Genomic DNA, 17,148 nt, shown 5'->3' with positions numbered 1-17,148 from the left:
AAATATTATGTAACAGTGACAAATTCAAATGATTTGTATTTACTCAAAGAAATTTTGTCAGCTTTACTTGAATTTCTTTTGTTCATACAACTAAATTGTTATTTGTACAAATTACTCAATATAGTTGCATGAAACCACTTGACACTGTTTTTTTTTTTAAGTAAATTCAACAATTCATTTTTTGAGTGAACTAAATAACTAAATTATTTACAAAATGTAACTAAAAACAAGAGGAGAGATGAGTTTTTAAATAAAATCTGAATATACAAAGGGATCACAGGGATTTTTGGAGTGAAAAAAATACAAATTGTACAATAAAAGTATTATATTATATGCTATGCGTTATATTAATTATATATAATATTATTAGTATGTATTTTCTTATATATGTTATATTTTAGAATATATTTATATTATAAAATATTCATATTCATAAAACAGCATTGTTTGGCAACCTGATTGGAACTTGCATTTTTTCACAGTTCAGTGTGTGATATGTATCAGCCTGTGAGAGAATGAACTGTGTGAGGTCCTCTGGCACACCGTCTGAGGCTGACACTATAAGCAGTGAGACATTTTGCTTCACTTGGCTGAAAGCCTGAATTCCAAGACTGTCATATTTGTGGATGGTGAATCCATACTAAAAATATATGGATTGTACCATTCTCAAATGGTCTAAATCTGTCTACAATATCAACAATGGATCGTTTATTAAATATATGACATATCAGTAATTAGTATTTTTCACAGATGTGAAACATCTGTGATTTTCCAACACTCTGTTGCTATAGCAATGCAACACTTTTTTCTTAAATGATTTTATATTTTGTTGCAATGTACTGACAGGTTTACAATTATGATGAATTACTATGATGACTTATTTTTGTAATGGCATGTTCGGGATTTGTGACAATAGAAAGCAATCACATATCTATAATCATTTTCTGAGAGCTTTGATTACTACTACATACTTTGCTGTTACAGACACTATTGTGATTTCTCTGAAAATGACCCACTTTCATGTTCCATTTATGGGCAATCAGTCAGTATAAACACATGAAATCTAGAAGCATATAACTTGACTATCTATGTGGGATCTAAACGTTTATACTTTCTTCAATATCACATGAATCTTTAAATCACAGAGGAATAAGAACCACAGATTTTATCCTCAACATTATAAGTTTGCCGCTGATCTCTATCACACACTGGGAGAGACTTACTTCAGTTTGAACACTGATATTCAAGTTTATTTGACAGTGTGGAATCCCATTATGATTCCCGCCGAGGCTCATTTGATTCTTGGTCAAGCAGAGAGAATGGATGGCATAACTGCCATACAAATAACATATCGCATAGTAAAGAATGTTCAGTGACACTGATCCATTTTTGGTGGATTTTCCTATAAATACCGAAAGTTAAAACTCCATTTTACTATAAATCTCATTTTGTTTTTGCTGTCATTATTACACAAATCTTAACATGAACTGCAAATGGATCTTGCTACTCACATGAAAGAGCTTCACTCATGCTCTCTCCATGTCCTATTTGCTTTCACTAAACTTTTTTATTTCATCAAATGGCAGTGTAAGATTATTTCTCTTCTAAAGGTTTTTAAATTTACTGTAAAAACACACTGATAATGTCATTACTGGAGTCATAACATTTTGCAGTCCATAACTATAAAATCTGGTAACACTTTTCATTTGTTAACATTAGTTAACCTAATGATACTTCTAGATACTAGTCAAACTAATGATAAAAAATACTTACAGCATTTATTAATCTTAAAAATTGTATTTGTTAACATTAGTTAATGCACTGTGAACTAAAATGAACAAATTAAGAACAATTGTATTTTTATTAACCAGCATTAATAAAAGGTTAATAAATGCTGTAAAAAATATTTTTGTACATAAATAGTTCATGTTAACTAATAGATTAACTAATGTTAACAAATAAGACCTTATTATAAAGTGTTACCTAAAAGGTAAAAGTATGTTATTCTAAAAACCTGCTTAAATCTTTAAAATACTGATAATCAGAGGTGATGCAATGAAAAATATAAAAAATGAAATAACTAAATTATTTACAAAATGTAACTAAAAATAAGAGCAGAGATTAGTGTTTAATAAAATATGAATATACAAATATGATGGGTCACTTAGGGATTTTTGGAGTGAAAAAATACTCATAAATAATAATAATAAAAAAATAAAAAACAATTTACAATAAAAGTATTATATGCAAGTCGTATATTCTTATATATGCTGTATCTTATAATATATTTATAATTATGTTCTCTGAAACTGTAACTATAATATAGTTTATACTGTACTTTTTACTTTTTAAGTATTGTTATTTCAATTTTAATTGTCTTTACTATGATTTCTCACTACATTTAAGGTTACTTAACCAATTAACCAGTGGTGTAGTCTAGTTTTTTGTAGTGAGTATACTGTGATTTTTTTCCTCCCAGCCTCATACTTAGCTGTCCCAGAGCGACACCCCATAAGCACCACCACACTCACTACTGCACGTAGTATGCATCTGATCTAGGCTATATGCAATTGAGAGCATTCTGAAAGACTGCTTATGTGTGTTTTATCAACATGTCAATTTATTATAATCAACAAAAGACTTTACCAGCCAATGGCATTTACAGCTGAAGAGACTCTGGACTGATTTTCTACTGTTTAGTGTCAATCACCATCTAACTCAACCAGTTAAGATAGCCTAAGATGTTATATGAATATGGTCCCTGGAGCATATTTTATCAGCTGGCAAGTTTCAATGCACATTTAAGAGTGCAAGTTGCAACTATTATTACTCTCTAAAAAATGTTTGGTTAAAAACAATCCAAGTTGGGTTGAAAATGGACAAACCCAGCGGTTGGGTTAAATGTTTGCCCAACCTGCTGGGTAGTTTTATTTAACCCAACTATTGTGTAAAAATTGCTGTATTGCTTGCTTAAAATGAACCCAAAATATGTTGGAAATTAACATTTATTAATATTAAATATAATAGCTAAACAATAAACATTTATCAAATTGTTTATTAATAAATGTTTACCTTTTGATTATTATTGTTGCCTCTATAATTATGTGTCTGATTTTCAAATTCCAACCTATTTTGGGTTCATTTTAAGCCAGCCATATAGACATTTTTAAACAATAGTTGGGTTAAATAAAACTACCCAGCAGGTTGGGCAAACATTTAACCCAACTGCTGGGTTAAAACAACCCAATTGCTGGGTTTATCCATTTTCTCAAGAAAAAAATTCTCAACTAATGCTGTAAAATATGGGAATCAGTTGGTTATTGAAGGTTAAAATGAACTGATTTGTATACAAACTTAAATTACACTTAAGGAAATTTTTATAATAATAAAGTTATAATAGGCCTACTAACTTTAAATTTATTTCTACTCCAATTCGTTTTTTGAAATATAAACATTTAAATGGTGGCTGTCAACGGATTTATTCAAACATGCATAATATAGGCTATTGAAGAACATTAAAAATTATAGTTAATATGTAATATGGTGTATATATTCAGCTAAATGCTCCTCTCTAGAGTTCATTTTTCTAGCTGACTAACGAGTTTATTTTCACTGAATATGTTTGTTCTGAGTTAAATGTGACGTTACATGACATTGTTTACAAGCCGTTATTAACGTCTTTCCGCGGTTGAAACACTGATTAAGCGATTATACAAGACATGATATGGATTTCGTTAAGTTGTAGTGTATCTTTTATCATACCTTGAGATGTTCATTCATGTTTATTTCGCGCTGTAACTGGTAACTTAAAGCGGAGGAGAGGATCAGTTCACGTGCGCGTCAGGCTGCCGCTTCTCTTGAACTGCTACTGCGATCTGTCACGATCACATTAAAGAGCGCCAAAACGGTATTTAGCCTATTATTTTTTTTTTATTCCGAAGTAAAATGGGCAAAATATGAAACTTGAGACTTTGAGAAATATGAGACTTTGTTTCATGTCAAAATCATATTTTGTGATTTATTGGATGGTTATGTATCCTCGCGCTTTTTTAAGTGGGTATACGGAAATCCTTGAACATTCCTAGTGGGTATACGGCGTATACCTGCGTATCACGTAGACTACACCACTGCAATTAACTGTTGTATACTGTAGACATTACATTATTTAAAATTAATAACTTTTTTTTTTACAGTTTAATGAAGTCTCGGGTCTATTCTTAGTTTTTTGGAGCTGTAAAATTAAATGGATCTTCTGTGGATTTTTGAATTGGTTAATCATAACATTTTGGCATAGCAGACAGTCTGGCTGGAGCTTTTAGCCCTCCTGTCAGTGACTGTAATATAATAATAATAATTCCCAGTCACGCCAGAGTTTCATATTCATAGTTCTCCGCAGAAACTTGCTGAACTTAAAGTTTACTTTGACTTCTTTTATAGTAATTCATTTGTCAACATGCCTCAAAAAGCTGTAATTCAGTATACAGAGAACTGCAACAGCAATTTTCTTCAAAGGAAACTGATTCACTTTACCTTCAGACATTTCCAGAGGTGCAATGACGTGACATCCCTACTAAGCCTTGATATATGTATATATTATTTTTATGTATAATCAAGAGACATGAAATATTGCTTTTGAAATACGCTTCTGCTGATTCATAAGGAAAAATAAAGTAAGTATCTCAAAACCAATGTCTCTGTCTTTATAAAATGCTTGTGCCAAACCAGTGTCCCTCCTATATTAATGTACTGTGAGCTCAGGAACATTTGCCAGCCAAATTGCTCCCGGACCTTTTGCATGCTAATGTGAATAAGGAAAGGCTGGATTTACACTACAATTTCTCTCTTCCCAAAAGCACTCAGACACGAGAGAGGAGGGATTTACAGCGGCCATCAGAAAGACTGCGGTATATATGACCTGCCAGATATTGAGAAGGCAGGGCTGGTAACAATTTTTACCCTAATATATACAGTATCCTCCACAGGAGACGGTTTCAGATGTTTATAGACTTACAATGTGTAGTTGATTTTGTGCTGCAAAAACGAATCTAATTTTGATTCAAGTATTGTTTCAACACAAATCTACTTGGGACTCAAGTACACAGGTTTTTATTGGCATTTAATTATTGTTTTGATTTCGTAGAGTATAATGATATTGTTGTTAGCTTCTTATTTTACGTTGACCAAACCATATTGTGGATGGCATGTGGTTAACATGTACTATATAGCAAATAAATACACACATGTTCTAAATAAATAGCGGTTTGTATCTGATTTGAAACATATATCTAGGTATGAGTGCTGTAAGGAATCTGTTTTAAAATATCAGCCTGGCTTTTTTCTGGGGGCTGGTCTTTTGTGATTATTGGCAGGACTTCGATGCTTTGTGGTTCGAGTCACCCACGTCATCCCTAGCAACCACACAACATCCGTGCCAATGATTACAATAACTGAACCCGCCTTTGACTCGGCCTTTATTTTTCTTGTGGTGGAATGGAGCTTTTGAGTCGGCGCTACAGGAGGTGGCCTTTAATTCTGACAAATTCAGGGAACTGGGAATGTATTTTATGTCACATATCATGGCAGTGCATCTGAGCTTGTTTGCAGCTTCAGATGCCTAACCGTTCTCAACAGTAGAAAAACAACTGTTGTGTTAAAATCAGATGAGTTTGTTAAACTGAAGGCACACTGCAGTCTTTATTTAGGGGAATTTTCTGACTTTCCTAATGGATTTTTAAAAAGATTGTACTATATATGTTCTATATCTGTACTGTGTTCTGTACATTTATATATTCTTGTTATATTTATAATCACAATTTCATTGAACATGCTAACTTAGACTTAGGCTAAAACAAAGTATCTTATAATTGCATAATTCTGCTGTCTACTGGCCTGGGTTAAGACATTTGTGCTTAGACAGAGTTACCACTTCATTCCCTAACTTTTTTCTATCTCACCAACACCATCATATGAATATACACTCATAAATTAACAATGAGTCACAAAGGTATGTCTATATCAGAGTCTGTCTGCCACCAGCAGTGACTAAACTACTGTTATGACTTCTGTATTCTGTGAATGTCTGTTCATGTCCCTTTTAAAAGCGTCTGATAGAATGGGAGTGGTTTCTGTATTACTTATCTAAAGAATTGTTTATTGAGAAGAAGTAATGCAGCAATATCAAGGAATATGTGAGTTTGATATTGCTTTTAAACAACAGTTCAAACAAGAAGTATGTAAATAATTACATACTATATGTAACATACACGAGTGCATTTGCTATTTAAACAATGTGGGCGCTGGACGTGAAAACTACGTTGGGCTAAAACTAGCAAAAAACACCGGGTGTATGATAGGGCCATATGTATTAATGTCGGCATGAAACAGAAGTTGCAATAGTCTTTTCTTCCCTATTGTAACGTACACTGATCAGGCAAAACATTGTGACCACTGACAGGTGAAGTGAATAACACTGATTATCTCTTCATCACGGCACCTGTTAGTGGGTGGGATATATTAGGCAGCAAGTAAACATTTTGTCCTCAAAGTTGATGTGTTAGAAGCAGGAAAAATGAGCAAACTGAAGGATTTGAGTGAACAGTGGTGAACCGGCGACAGGGTCATGGGTGGCCAAGGCTCATTGATTCACGTGGGGAGCGAAGGCTGACCCATGTGGTCCGATCCAACAGACGAGCTACTGTAGCTCAAATTGCTCAAGAAGTTAATGCTGGTTCTGATAGAAAGGTGTCAGAATACACAGTGTATCACAGTTTGTTGTGTATGCGGCTGCATAGATGCTGACCATTCAGGGTGCCCATGCTGACCCCTGTCTACCGCCGAAAGCGCCAACAGTGGGCACGTGAGCATCAGAACTGGACCACGGAGCAATGGAAGAAGGTGGCCTGGTCTGAGGAATCAAGTTTTTTTTTTTTTTACATAACGTGGATGGCCGGGTGCGTGTGTGTCGCTGACCTGGGGAACACATGGCACCAGGATGCAATATGTGATGAAGGCAAGCCAGCGGAGGCAGATGATGCTTTGGGCAATGTTCTGCTGGGAAACCTTGGGTACTGCCATCCATGTGGAAGTTACTTTGACACGTACCACCTACCTAAGCAATGTTGCAGACCATGCACACCCTTTCATGGAAACGGTATTCCCTGGTGTCTGTAGCCTCTTTCAGCAGGATAACGCACCCTGCCACAAAGCAAAAATGGTTCAGGAATGGTTTGAGGAGCACTACAATGAGTTTGAGGTGTTGACTTGGCCTCCAAATTCCCCAGATCTCAATCCACTCAAGCATCTGTGGGATGTGCTGAACAAACAAGTCCGATCCATGGAGGCCCCACCTAGCAACTTACAGGACTTCAAGGATCTGCTGCTGACATCTTGGTGCAGATACCACAGCACACCTTCAGGGGTCTAGTGGAGTCCATGTTTCGACGGGTCAGGGCTGTTTTGGCAGCAAAAGTGGGACCAACACAATATTAGGAAGGTGGTCATAATGTTATGTCTGATCGAGTGAAATGGCTTCTTAAAAAAAAAAAAAAATGTTGGGCGGGACTTGTCCATCAGGAATTGATTGGACGGTTGTGGTTTGCTATTTGTTGATCTCATGTGAGTGACAGGTTGCGCCAGTAACAGGTCATCATAGAAGAGAAGAGAAGCTGCAAGAGGGAGGGGAAGTTATTTTAATTAAATATTATGAGGGCATAAAAAATAAAAATGTGCACTGATAAATCATTTGTAATAAATACTGCAATATTTCATAAAAAATAATAATGGTCAGTTTTGATTTTATTGTCACTTTAAGTGTTAATTTGTTTGGAGCCTTGTATATCACATGCAAGAAAAAACAATTGTGGCCACAAATTAAGAAATTCTTCCCACTAACTATTGTTTCATTCCCATGTTTTAGTTAAATCATGGCCATGTTGTACTAATTCATTCTGTATGAAGGAAAAAAATTATAAAGTCATGGGAATAAATTCATAAATTTTTATGACCACAATATTCTTTTTTTTTCCTTGTGTAGTGTACTCTGTAAATTCAAACATGTCACATTAAAACTAGCAACGCTGTCTCAATCTGTTTCTGAGTAATTTGGAAGCAGCATGATTGTATGATATTGATATAACAGTTCAAAAAGATAGTGTTTGTTTGTCCCAAACAAAGCCACAGCAGAACCGTTGCAACACACAGTAGAGTTTTTGAACAGATTGTTTGAGTGAGTGATTCAATGACTCATTCACAAAGACAGTCAGCTGAATGATTAATGAATTGTTTGAATTAATGATTAACTTGCTCACTCATAATGCAATAACATGTCGGCCCCTACTGGCATAAAGATATAACCTGCATAAACAGTCACTGAAAAATCCTCACTACTAATGTATTCAGTCAAATTGGGACCGGCTCATTGTAATAGCCAATAGCATTTAGTTTAAGGCACACCACTAAACCATGATTTGTTATTTCCTATTTCTAGTCAGTGACAGGTGATATTGCAGAGGGGGCATTCTCTATTTCTCCCCAAAGAGAAAGACTTTAAATATGCATACTGTATCTGCTAAAAGTTCTTTTAGGAACAAACTAGACTATAGATTAACTAACAGGCATAAAACTCCAGTTTATGGGGTCTTTAACTCTGCTTCACTGTTGTGCCTAACAATGCCCCTTAACCATGGTAAAATCACAGTAACGCACACTCTCAAGGGGCTTATTATTTTATCATACAGTAGTAGCTTTTTTTTTTTTCTTTTTTTTTTTTCTTTTCACTTCTGCTATGCCCTTGGGTCTTGACCTATTTTCCATCAGTTAGTTACTATAACTAGTTGGAAAAATACTGCACTAATCAGTGGTCCAAAATGCAATCTCGTAAAGTGTTCATCTTGCTGAATTCTGGTAATTCACACCTGCTTCCTGATTATTAGGGGAAATTCCAGACAAATGTGGGCTAGTCTTGTAGTCAGTTCTGCTTTGATGGTAAAAATAAACAAAAAGAACACCTTTTGGCAGTGAAGTATTATATTGTTGTACATCTAACCTGGCCTTTGAGGACTCAAAACATAGTGATGCATATTTTTATCTAAAGCAAATATGATATGAGGCCCATTCATTTAAATCATGCTGTTAGAGTAAGTTTAAGGCTGTTTGTTATATGATAAAATACAGAATTCAAGGTGATTTATGAACAGTTTGGGATTCCACCTTTCAATTACCCAATCCATGACTAATAATGACTGTAATATGGTTGTTATCTATAAAGCAGAGATACTAATAACTCATATTTGTGCGCCAAAAAGAAGATTTAGCATCTCATACATTGTGTTTTTTGAAGTTAAGCTGTATTTCTTCACAGCAAAGTCTTAACAGATACATTTTTCTTGTGCTCACATGTTGTCCACCCAGCAAAAGTACTGTCATATGCTTATATCAGCACTCCAAAGTTCACATCATGACCTTTAGAGACCACAGCCAGCAGTGCCTTGACCTCGTTCTCCCGAGACCATGTTTCTGAAACTGTGGATCCGTCACTGTTTGCTCCAGGGCCTCAGGCAGTGACTGATCCAATATGATGGTCTGTAGATGCCCCAGGATAAAGAGTGTGACCTTTGGCATGATGACCTTAAACAAGACTCATTGTTTCCTAAAGCTCTTTGGAGAAAACATGAGTACTGTAGCTATATACACTCACTGCCACTTTATTAGGTACACCTTTTCAACTGCTCATTAAGGCAAATATATAATCAGCCAATCAAATTGCAGCAAATCAAGGCATGTAGACATGATCTAGACAATCTGAAGTTCAAAATAAGTATCAGAATGGGGAAGGTTATTCAAGTGACTATGAACATGGCAAGGTTGTTGGCGCCAGACGGGCTGGTCCGACACTATTTCAGAAATTGCTGATCTACTGTGATTTTCACGCACAACCATCTCTAGGGTTTACAGGGAATGGTCAGAAAAAGAGAAAACAGCCAGTGAGTGGCAGTTCTCTGGGAAAAATGCCTTGTTGATGTCAGAGGTCAGAGGAGAATGGTCAGACTGGTTTCAGCTGATTGAAAGGCAACAGTAACTCAAATACTCACTTGTTACAACCGAGGTCTGCAGAAGAGCATCTCTGAACTCACAACATGTCAAACCTTGAAGCAGCAGAAGATCACACCGGTGCAACTCCTGTCAGCAAAGAACATGAAACTAAGGCTACAATTCACACGGGCTCACCAAAATTAGACAACAGAAGATTGAAAAACGTGATTCATCAGACCAGGCCACCTTCTTCCATTGCTCTGTGGTCACTGTTGCCGCTTTCGGCAGTGGACAGGGGTCAGCATGAGCACTCTGACTGGTGTGCGGCTATGCAGCCCCATACACAACAAACTGCGATGCACTGTGTATTCTGACACCTTTCTATCAGAACCAGCATTAACTTCTTGAGCAATTTGAGCTACAGTAGCTCGTCTGTTGGATCTGACCACACAGGCCAGCCTTCGCTCCCCATGTGCATCAATGAGCCTTGACCGCCCATGACCCTGTCGCCGGTTCACCACCGTTCCTTCCTTGGACCACTTTTAATAGATACTGACCACTGCAGACCGGGAACACCCCACGAGAGCTGCAGTTTTGGAGATGCTCTGACCCAGTCGTCTAGCCATCACAATTTGGCCCTTGTCTAACTCGCTCAAATCCTTGCGCTTGCCCATTTTTCCTGCTTCTAACACAACAACTTTGAAGACAAAATGTTCACTTGCTGCCTTATATATCCCACCCACTAACAGGTGCCATGATGAAGAGATAATCAGTGTTATATATATATTCTGAAAGATCATGTGACAATGAAGACTGAGGTAATGACTGCTGGGTAAGTAATACTGCATTATTTTGATCCAATAATTATTTTTAAAGTACATATGTTGTGCCTGACTCTTGTGAAAAACTGTACTTGTGCATAATTCAATTTTCTACAATATCTGAATCTGAATGCAATGTGAAATTGGAGCGCTATTGTGCTGATGGTCTGAGATTACAGTTTGACCCAAAAATGTAGTTAGATTTACAGATTGGCTCTGGGTTCCTATCATCAGGAGGTCTGCAGGAAAGAACTGCCAGAGTTTATTACTTCCCCACGACCCAGATAAAAGACCTGTTGCCCTCACAAGCACAGCTACAGGAAAAGTTTGTTAAAATGATATATAAATATTGATTATTTCAGACTGATTTCTAAAAAATAAAATCATTTTTTATTAGAAGGAAAACGCGAATTAGTCCTGGCAGGAATGACGGTATTATATGGACAGATTTTATTATTATTATTTTTTTTTTTTCAAAGATTTTATCTGTAAATAAAATACAGTCGGGCTTCATCTTTCAAAGCATATTTCCTGTGTGCCTTTAAGCAGGTACTCATGCACAGATAACAAACGCTGAATAACATAGAAGAGCCCTCATATATCTGGTGCTCTTTATAGGTAAAGCAGGAAGGTCACAAACAGATATATTTTTTCTTTTACTATGGAAAGCTCCACAGTGTGTAGGTTGTTCTGGAGTGTGTTAGCTAATTAACAGAACTGAGTCAATGATTCTTGTGTTTACTCTGTTCTGCAGCTCTGACATATGAACACTTAAGACTCAGACTTAATGAGTGTTAACTTGAGATCAAGAGATGAGTTGTAATCTCTAAATATTTATGTTCAAAATAACAGCCATAACAGGGTAATGTGGGTCAATATAAAGACATTTTGTATTATTATTATTATTATTATTTGTACTTATTAGTTCTTACTAATTGTCCATTTCAAAGACTATAGAATAACACAAGATGCCTCACTCGTATTGTTTTCAATGGGAGAAAGTGCAACGTGCAATTTGGTGGAATAAGTCCCGCCTTCTAAATAAGAGTCAGTCGCTGATTGGTAAAGTCATTGCGTCACTGCAGCGGCCGTTAGAATCACTGGTTCCTATAGAAACAGTCAGGTGCGCAGCTCAGAAATGAGACACGAGATGCGCACTTAGGACTGCGCATGCGCATTAGCTTGATCAAGCCTGAACAAAACGTTTCAAAGATGGCCGCCGAGTGAAATGACTTGTCTTAAAGGGACTTAAAGTGAAATAGTATTTTGTTTTAAATTTCTGTTTGGTTTTAGTTAGTTTTCAGTGCATAAATAATGTGTTAATTGCTTGTTTATTTGAAAATTAATATTTTTAGCATTAGTTTTAGTGGTTTTGGTGTTCTAGTTTTTTTATCTGAGTTTTATTATAGATTTATTAATATTTTAATATTTAGGTTTAATTTTTGTATTTTTAGTTTTAGCCATTTGTGCTTTTTCATTTTATTGCTATTTAGGTTTAATTTATTTTTATTTTAGTTTTATTTATTTTAAGTTTATATTTATTTCCAGTTAATAATTTAGTGCTTCTACTACATGCAACATTTCTAATTTTCATTTAGTTTAAATTTTTCAACTATTTTAACTAACTGTTTTATTTCAGCTTTATTTCAATTAACAAATGTTTTAATAGTTTCAATTTTTGTTAATGATAATAATCATGTAACACAACAAAATGTATCAGAAACTCTGCCACACTGATATAATAACCAATAATACCATACACTTTAAATAAAAGTTTAATGTTAAATTCATGCCAATACAGCTGCAGTACTTTACTCGTACACTAAATTTGCTATACTGTACATATGTTATAAATATATTGTAACTACACTACACTGGCATTTATGAATCAGCATCACGTAGTGGATCAGCTCTGATCCTATGTCAGATGGCCCACGCTGAAGAACAACTAGTCTCTGGATTTGCTAAAGTTTGGATGGTTAATTACATAGAATGTTTGGAATATATTCAAGAGTTTTGCTTGAGGCAGTTTGGATCGTGAAATGGATTCCTTTTTTGTTGTCTTTGGATCGTTTCACGGAGACAGCTGCCAATATTTGCTGTCACCACTTTGTGCTTCATGGATTATTGTTATGATTTCAGATTTAACCTACAGTTGAACATCACATACAACTGTGGTGGTTTGTGTTACCTATCTGATTACTAAATCAGACCATCTAGCATTGATAAAAAAGGAAACTAATGTATTTTTTATCTGTAATTCCATGTCATTTTTATTTGTAATGAACAATTGTAGTTTCTCCTCGTCAAAATGGCAACATAAGTAACAGAGACTGTAAATTCCAATATTTTCAGCATTCAATTAGACAGAAGCTGTACGTGCATGACTGAGAATAGCTGTCCAAGTGCATTCCCGAGATGGCCACTAAATGAACTCACTAGAAGGGGACTTTGATGATGTTTATGTCTAGAAGTGCTTCCTGCATGGCCTGGCGGGGAGCGGAGAAGATAAAAATAGATGACAAAATGGTACCTTGCTATACTGCTAAAGCTTTAAATTTCTTTCAAAGTGATACAAATAAGATCATTCTTAAGCCAAGAACATCCCAAGATATTAACTCAAAGCAGAGATTGAGCCATTTAGGCACAGAGATGTGGATAATTTAGATAAACACACAAACAAGAATTCAGTGTACAGCAACATGCTCTTATCAGTAGCTCATGTCACTCAATCAAGAGTCTATTTTAATCTGAATAGTAGAGACATCAAGGGATGATTGGAAAAAAAGATGAGGAAGGAAATTTAAATAACAAAGTAGGATACACAAAGAGTAAAAATCAATGAGTTCAGTAGGAGAATTGCTATTCCTAACAGGATCACAGCATCCTGCTGCACACCAGGCATGATGAGGCAACTAACGTGAACATCGAGAGGTATTGAGGAAGCTAGCATGCAAAGCTACAATTTACTCATTCTTTAGTCTAGCTACTTATTATATGACAAGCTAACAAAAAGTAGCTGACAAATTTATTTTTGCATTCAGTATTTATTTGTCACAAAAAAAAAGTATATTATGGTGAACTATTTTTGTTTTGTTTTTGCGCACAAAAAGTATTCTTTTCACTTAATAACATTAAGGCTGAACCACTGCAGTCATGTTGACTATATTTTAACAATGTTTTTACTACTTTTCTGGACATTAAATGTGGTAATTTCATTGCTTTCAATGGAGGATACAAAAACCTCTTAGATTTCATCAAAATATCTTAACTTGTGTTCTGAAGATGAACGAAGGTCTTACGGGTTTGAAACGACATGAGGGTGAGTAATTAATGACAGGGTGAACTTGGGTGAACTAACCCTTTAAGGCCTTTAAGCACATGTGTAAAAAGGTATTATATTTTAATTAGCAAACCTGTAACAATCTCGATCATAAATGGAAAAGAGCATTTTCAGCAAATACAGAATTTATCATAAGAAATATATAGTTTTTAATGCTTTTTAACAGTTAGCGAGATTGAGCCAGAAACCTAGGAGTAGTTGACCAAAGTTAGTTTTCGAAATAATCTCCAATATTTAATGAACTATTCGATGGACAGCGGTGGTCCTAGAGGCAAAGTTGATCTGAATATGGAATTCTACCATGTGGTAAGAATGTCATGGGCATGTGCAAAAAATACTTTTATGCATGTGAAAAACACGAAGACGCCCCCGGTGGCCAAATTCTTTCGAATTTCTGACAGGCCTCTAGGGCAGTGAGTCAAACAGGCCCAGCGAGTTTCGTTCCGGTCAGCCTGCGTTAACCTTGTCTGATAGCTGCTCAGACTTTGTCTGATAGCTGCTCAAACTTCAATGGCCGATGGCAGACATTTTTTGAGATACATCAGTGTCCTCAGACAAAGACACTACATGTCAATTTCAAGTCAATTGGACTGACGGTGAAGTAGTTATTTTCATGTTTTTTTTTCCCTGTTATAACACCACCAAGTGGCCAGTTGCCACGTCCTTTTTCACGCGACCACAGAATGAGCTCTTACATAGGTGTGCTGAGTTTGATGAACATATCTCATTCCGTTCACAAGTTATAGCTTTTTTAGTAAAAGTGGCTCCACCCACTTCGAACGTTTTGGCGGCCCTTAAGGACCATGAATTGTAATTTCAACTTCTTCTTTTTTTAAATTATTGACAGTCAGACTCTAGAGAGTCTTGCTGCACTGGTTTGGTTCCAATCAGGCCAAAAACCTACGACTAGTTCGCAAAAGAAGGTTTTTATAAAAAAAAAAAAAATACAAAAATACAAAAAATACCTGGAAATTTTGGCAGAATGATGAGCAAATGCATTTTGTCCGCCTTGAGCCAATGATTCTAACGATACAAGACACGGTTCAGGAGTTATGAGCCATTTCGTACTTTTGACCGCTGTAGCGCCCCTGTCAGGCCGATTGGGGCGAGCCTTGGTTACGTTGTAGATGGTGTGAGTATTACCAGCCCTCAAAGTTTCAAGTCTCTACAATTTACGGTTTGGTCTGCCTGATCACTTTTAGGGGAGAATGCTGATTTTTGGAAATTTTAACAGTTACAATATGGTTTCAGCGCTACATGCTTGAACCTCTAATTAAAAGGTTCGTTGGAATTAAACATTGACCTAGTCTCCATATGCAACTAAAATACACAAACAAAATAAATAAGTAATACTCAAAAGTATGATACACCACAGTAATCTACACCACAGTAAATAAAATTAAATGTCAATTGCAATGTTATTTCTTTTAATGTGAATTTGTAAAAGGTGAAAATTCTACTAATGAAAGAATTATGAAAATTCTACTGTGGATTGGTGGAAATAGTTTTGGCTGTTTTCAAAATAATATTTTGATATACTCTTCTGTGTTATTTAGTCACATTAGACTTGGCGTTGTGGTCAGAAGCTTGACATTCTACTTCAGACTCACTCTCTCCTTCAAAGCTCTTCTCCCATCGTTTTCTATTCTGGTGTCCAATAAATGAGCAAGCTGCCAGAGAATGGTCAGGACTGTCCATAGATGTGTGTGTGTGTGTGTCCTTGGCAGCATTTAGATGGTGAAATGTGGAGCTGGTGTCTGGTTATTATTCAGGAAGGCTGCTGACTCTCTCTGCCCACTCCTGACTCAGTAGCAGCCAGACTCAGCCTCCATCATCCCTGCCTCTCAGCCAGCTGCTGTAATCCTCATAGAGTCCACTGCACACTTTCACATGCATATGAAGCCACTCCTCGACCCACAGGGATGGAAGTGGAAATTGCTGTTAGTGTCACCAAACGGAGCTGTAAAAATTATAATTGTTTCACTATATATAGTCAATAGTAGTGTATATATATTTAGTAGTGGCCAAAAGTGATGTCCAGTCTAGGACAATTGACATCTTTACCCTTTATTCAAATTATTAAAAATGTGTTTGTATATGTAAGCATATTGCGTAGTTGTGCTTGGAGTCAACTGTTTTATTTGTAATAACACAATGAACCATGCCAAAATGTGCATTTTTCATAGCCTGTAGCTATAGTGGTGTGTTTAGTGTTTTGTTCTTCTCTCATATTTAAAATATTTAAAAATGTACAATATGTTTTTCTCATATTTTGATGGTTCAAACAAATCTCCAAACCAACCTCCTCCTTTTGGCTACTACTGTATAATTGTCAGAATTATGTTTATTTCTGTTAGTTTCATTGTGTTTTAGTTTGGTCTTGTTCTGTCTGCCTGTGTCCTCGTCATAGGCTGTGTCCGAAAGCTTAAAAATGCGGACTTTGGAGGATGTATTCCAATGTAGAAAAGCATCAAGGCACATCAGAATCCAATGTTAGCTTTACTTCCTGATACCTTCATCTGACTGATTTTTGAAGGCAGCATAAATGTATCCTCCACTGCCTGTGATATCCCACAATCCTGTGCATTCCATTTCGTGACAGTTGAGCTAGAAAATAAATATGGCATCTGAAAGTAGTTGCTGGTCGTCAGTTTGTTTGTAAATGTACGTTTTTGACCAGCTTTTTCCACTTCTCATGTCATATAAAGAAAAAATACTATTATAGTAATTAACCATTCACTTAGGTATCACCAAAGCTTGCTCAAAGCTTGAGGCAACAAGTCAGCTGCCTAAATTTTCAGACACAGTCATAGTTACCTTGGTTACTGATTTGAGTTTCTCACCTGTTCCCTATTCCATTGATTTCCAAAGCTTTCTGTTCTCACAGTTCTTGGTTCAGTGTTGCCGTTGTATTAAGTGGTTGTGTTCTGTGCTTATTGCTTGTGACCTTCTACG

General features: G+C 35.9%; 1 long non-coding RNA gene across 1 annotated transcript in view; it reads left to right on the top strand.

Moving 5' to 3' along the window:
* LOC127502951 (uncharacterized) overlaps nt 1-17,148 on the top strand; it is a 79,258-nt gene that overhangs the window by 41,716 nt on the left and 20,394 nt on the right. The gene's annotated exons all lie outside the window — the stretch shown is intronic.

Source organism: Ctenopharyngodon idella, chromosome 20 (assembly GCF_019924925.1).
Source record: "Ctenopharyngodon idella isolate HZGC_01 chromosome 20, HZGC01, whole genome shotgun sequence".
Lineage (NCBI taxonomy): Eukaryota > Metazoa > Chordata > Actinopteri > Cypriniformes > Xenocyprididae > Ctenopharyngodon > Ctenopharyngodon idella.
This window is presented reverse-complemented; position numbering and strand designations above follow the sequence as displayed.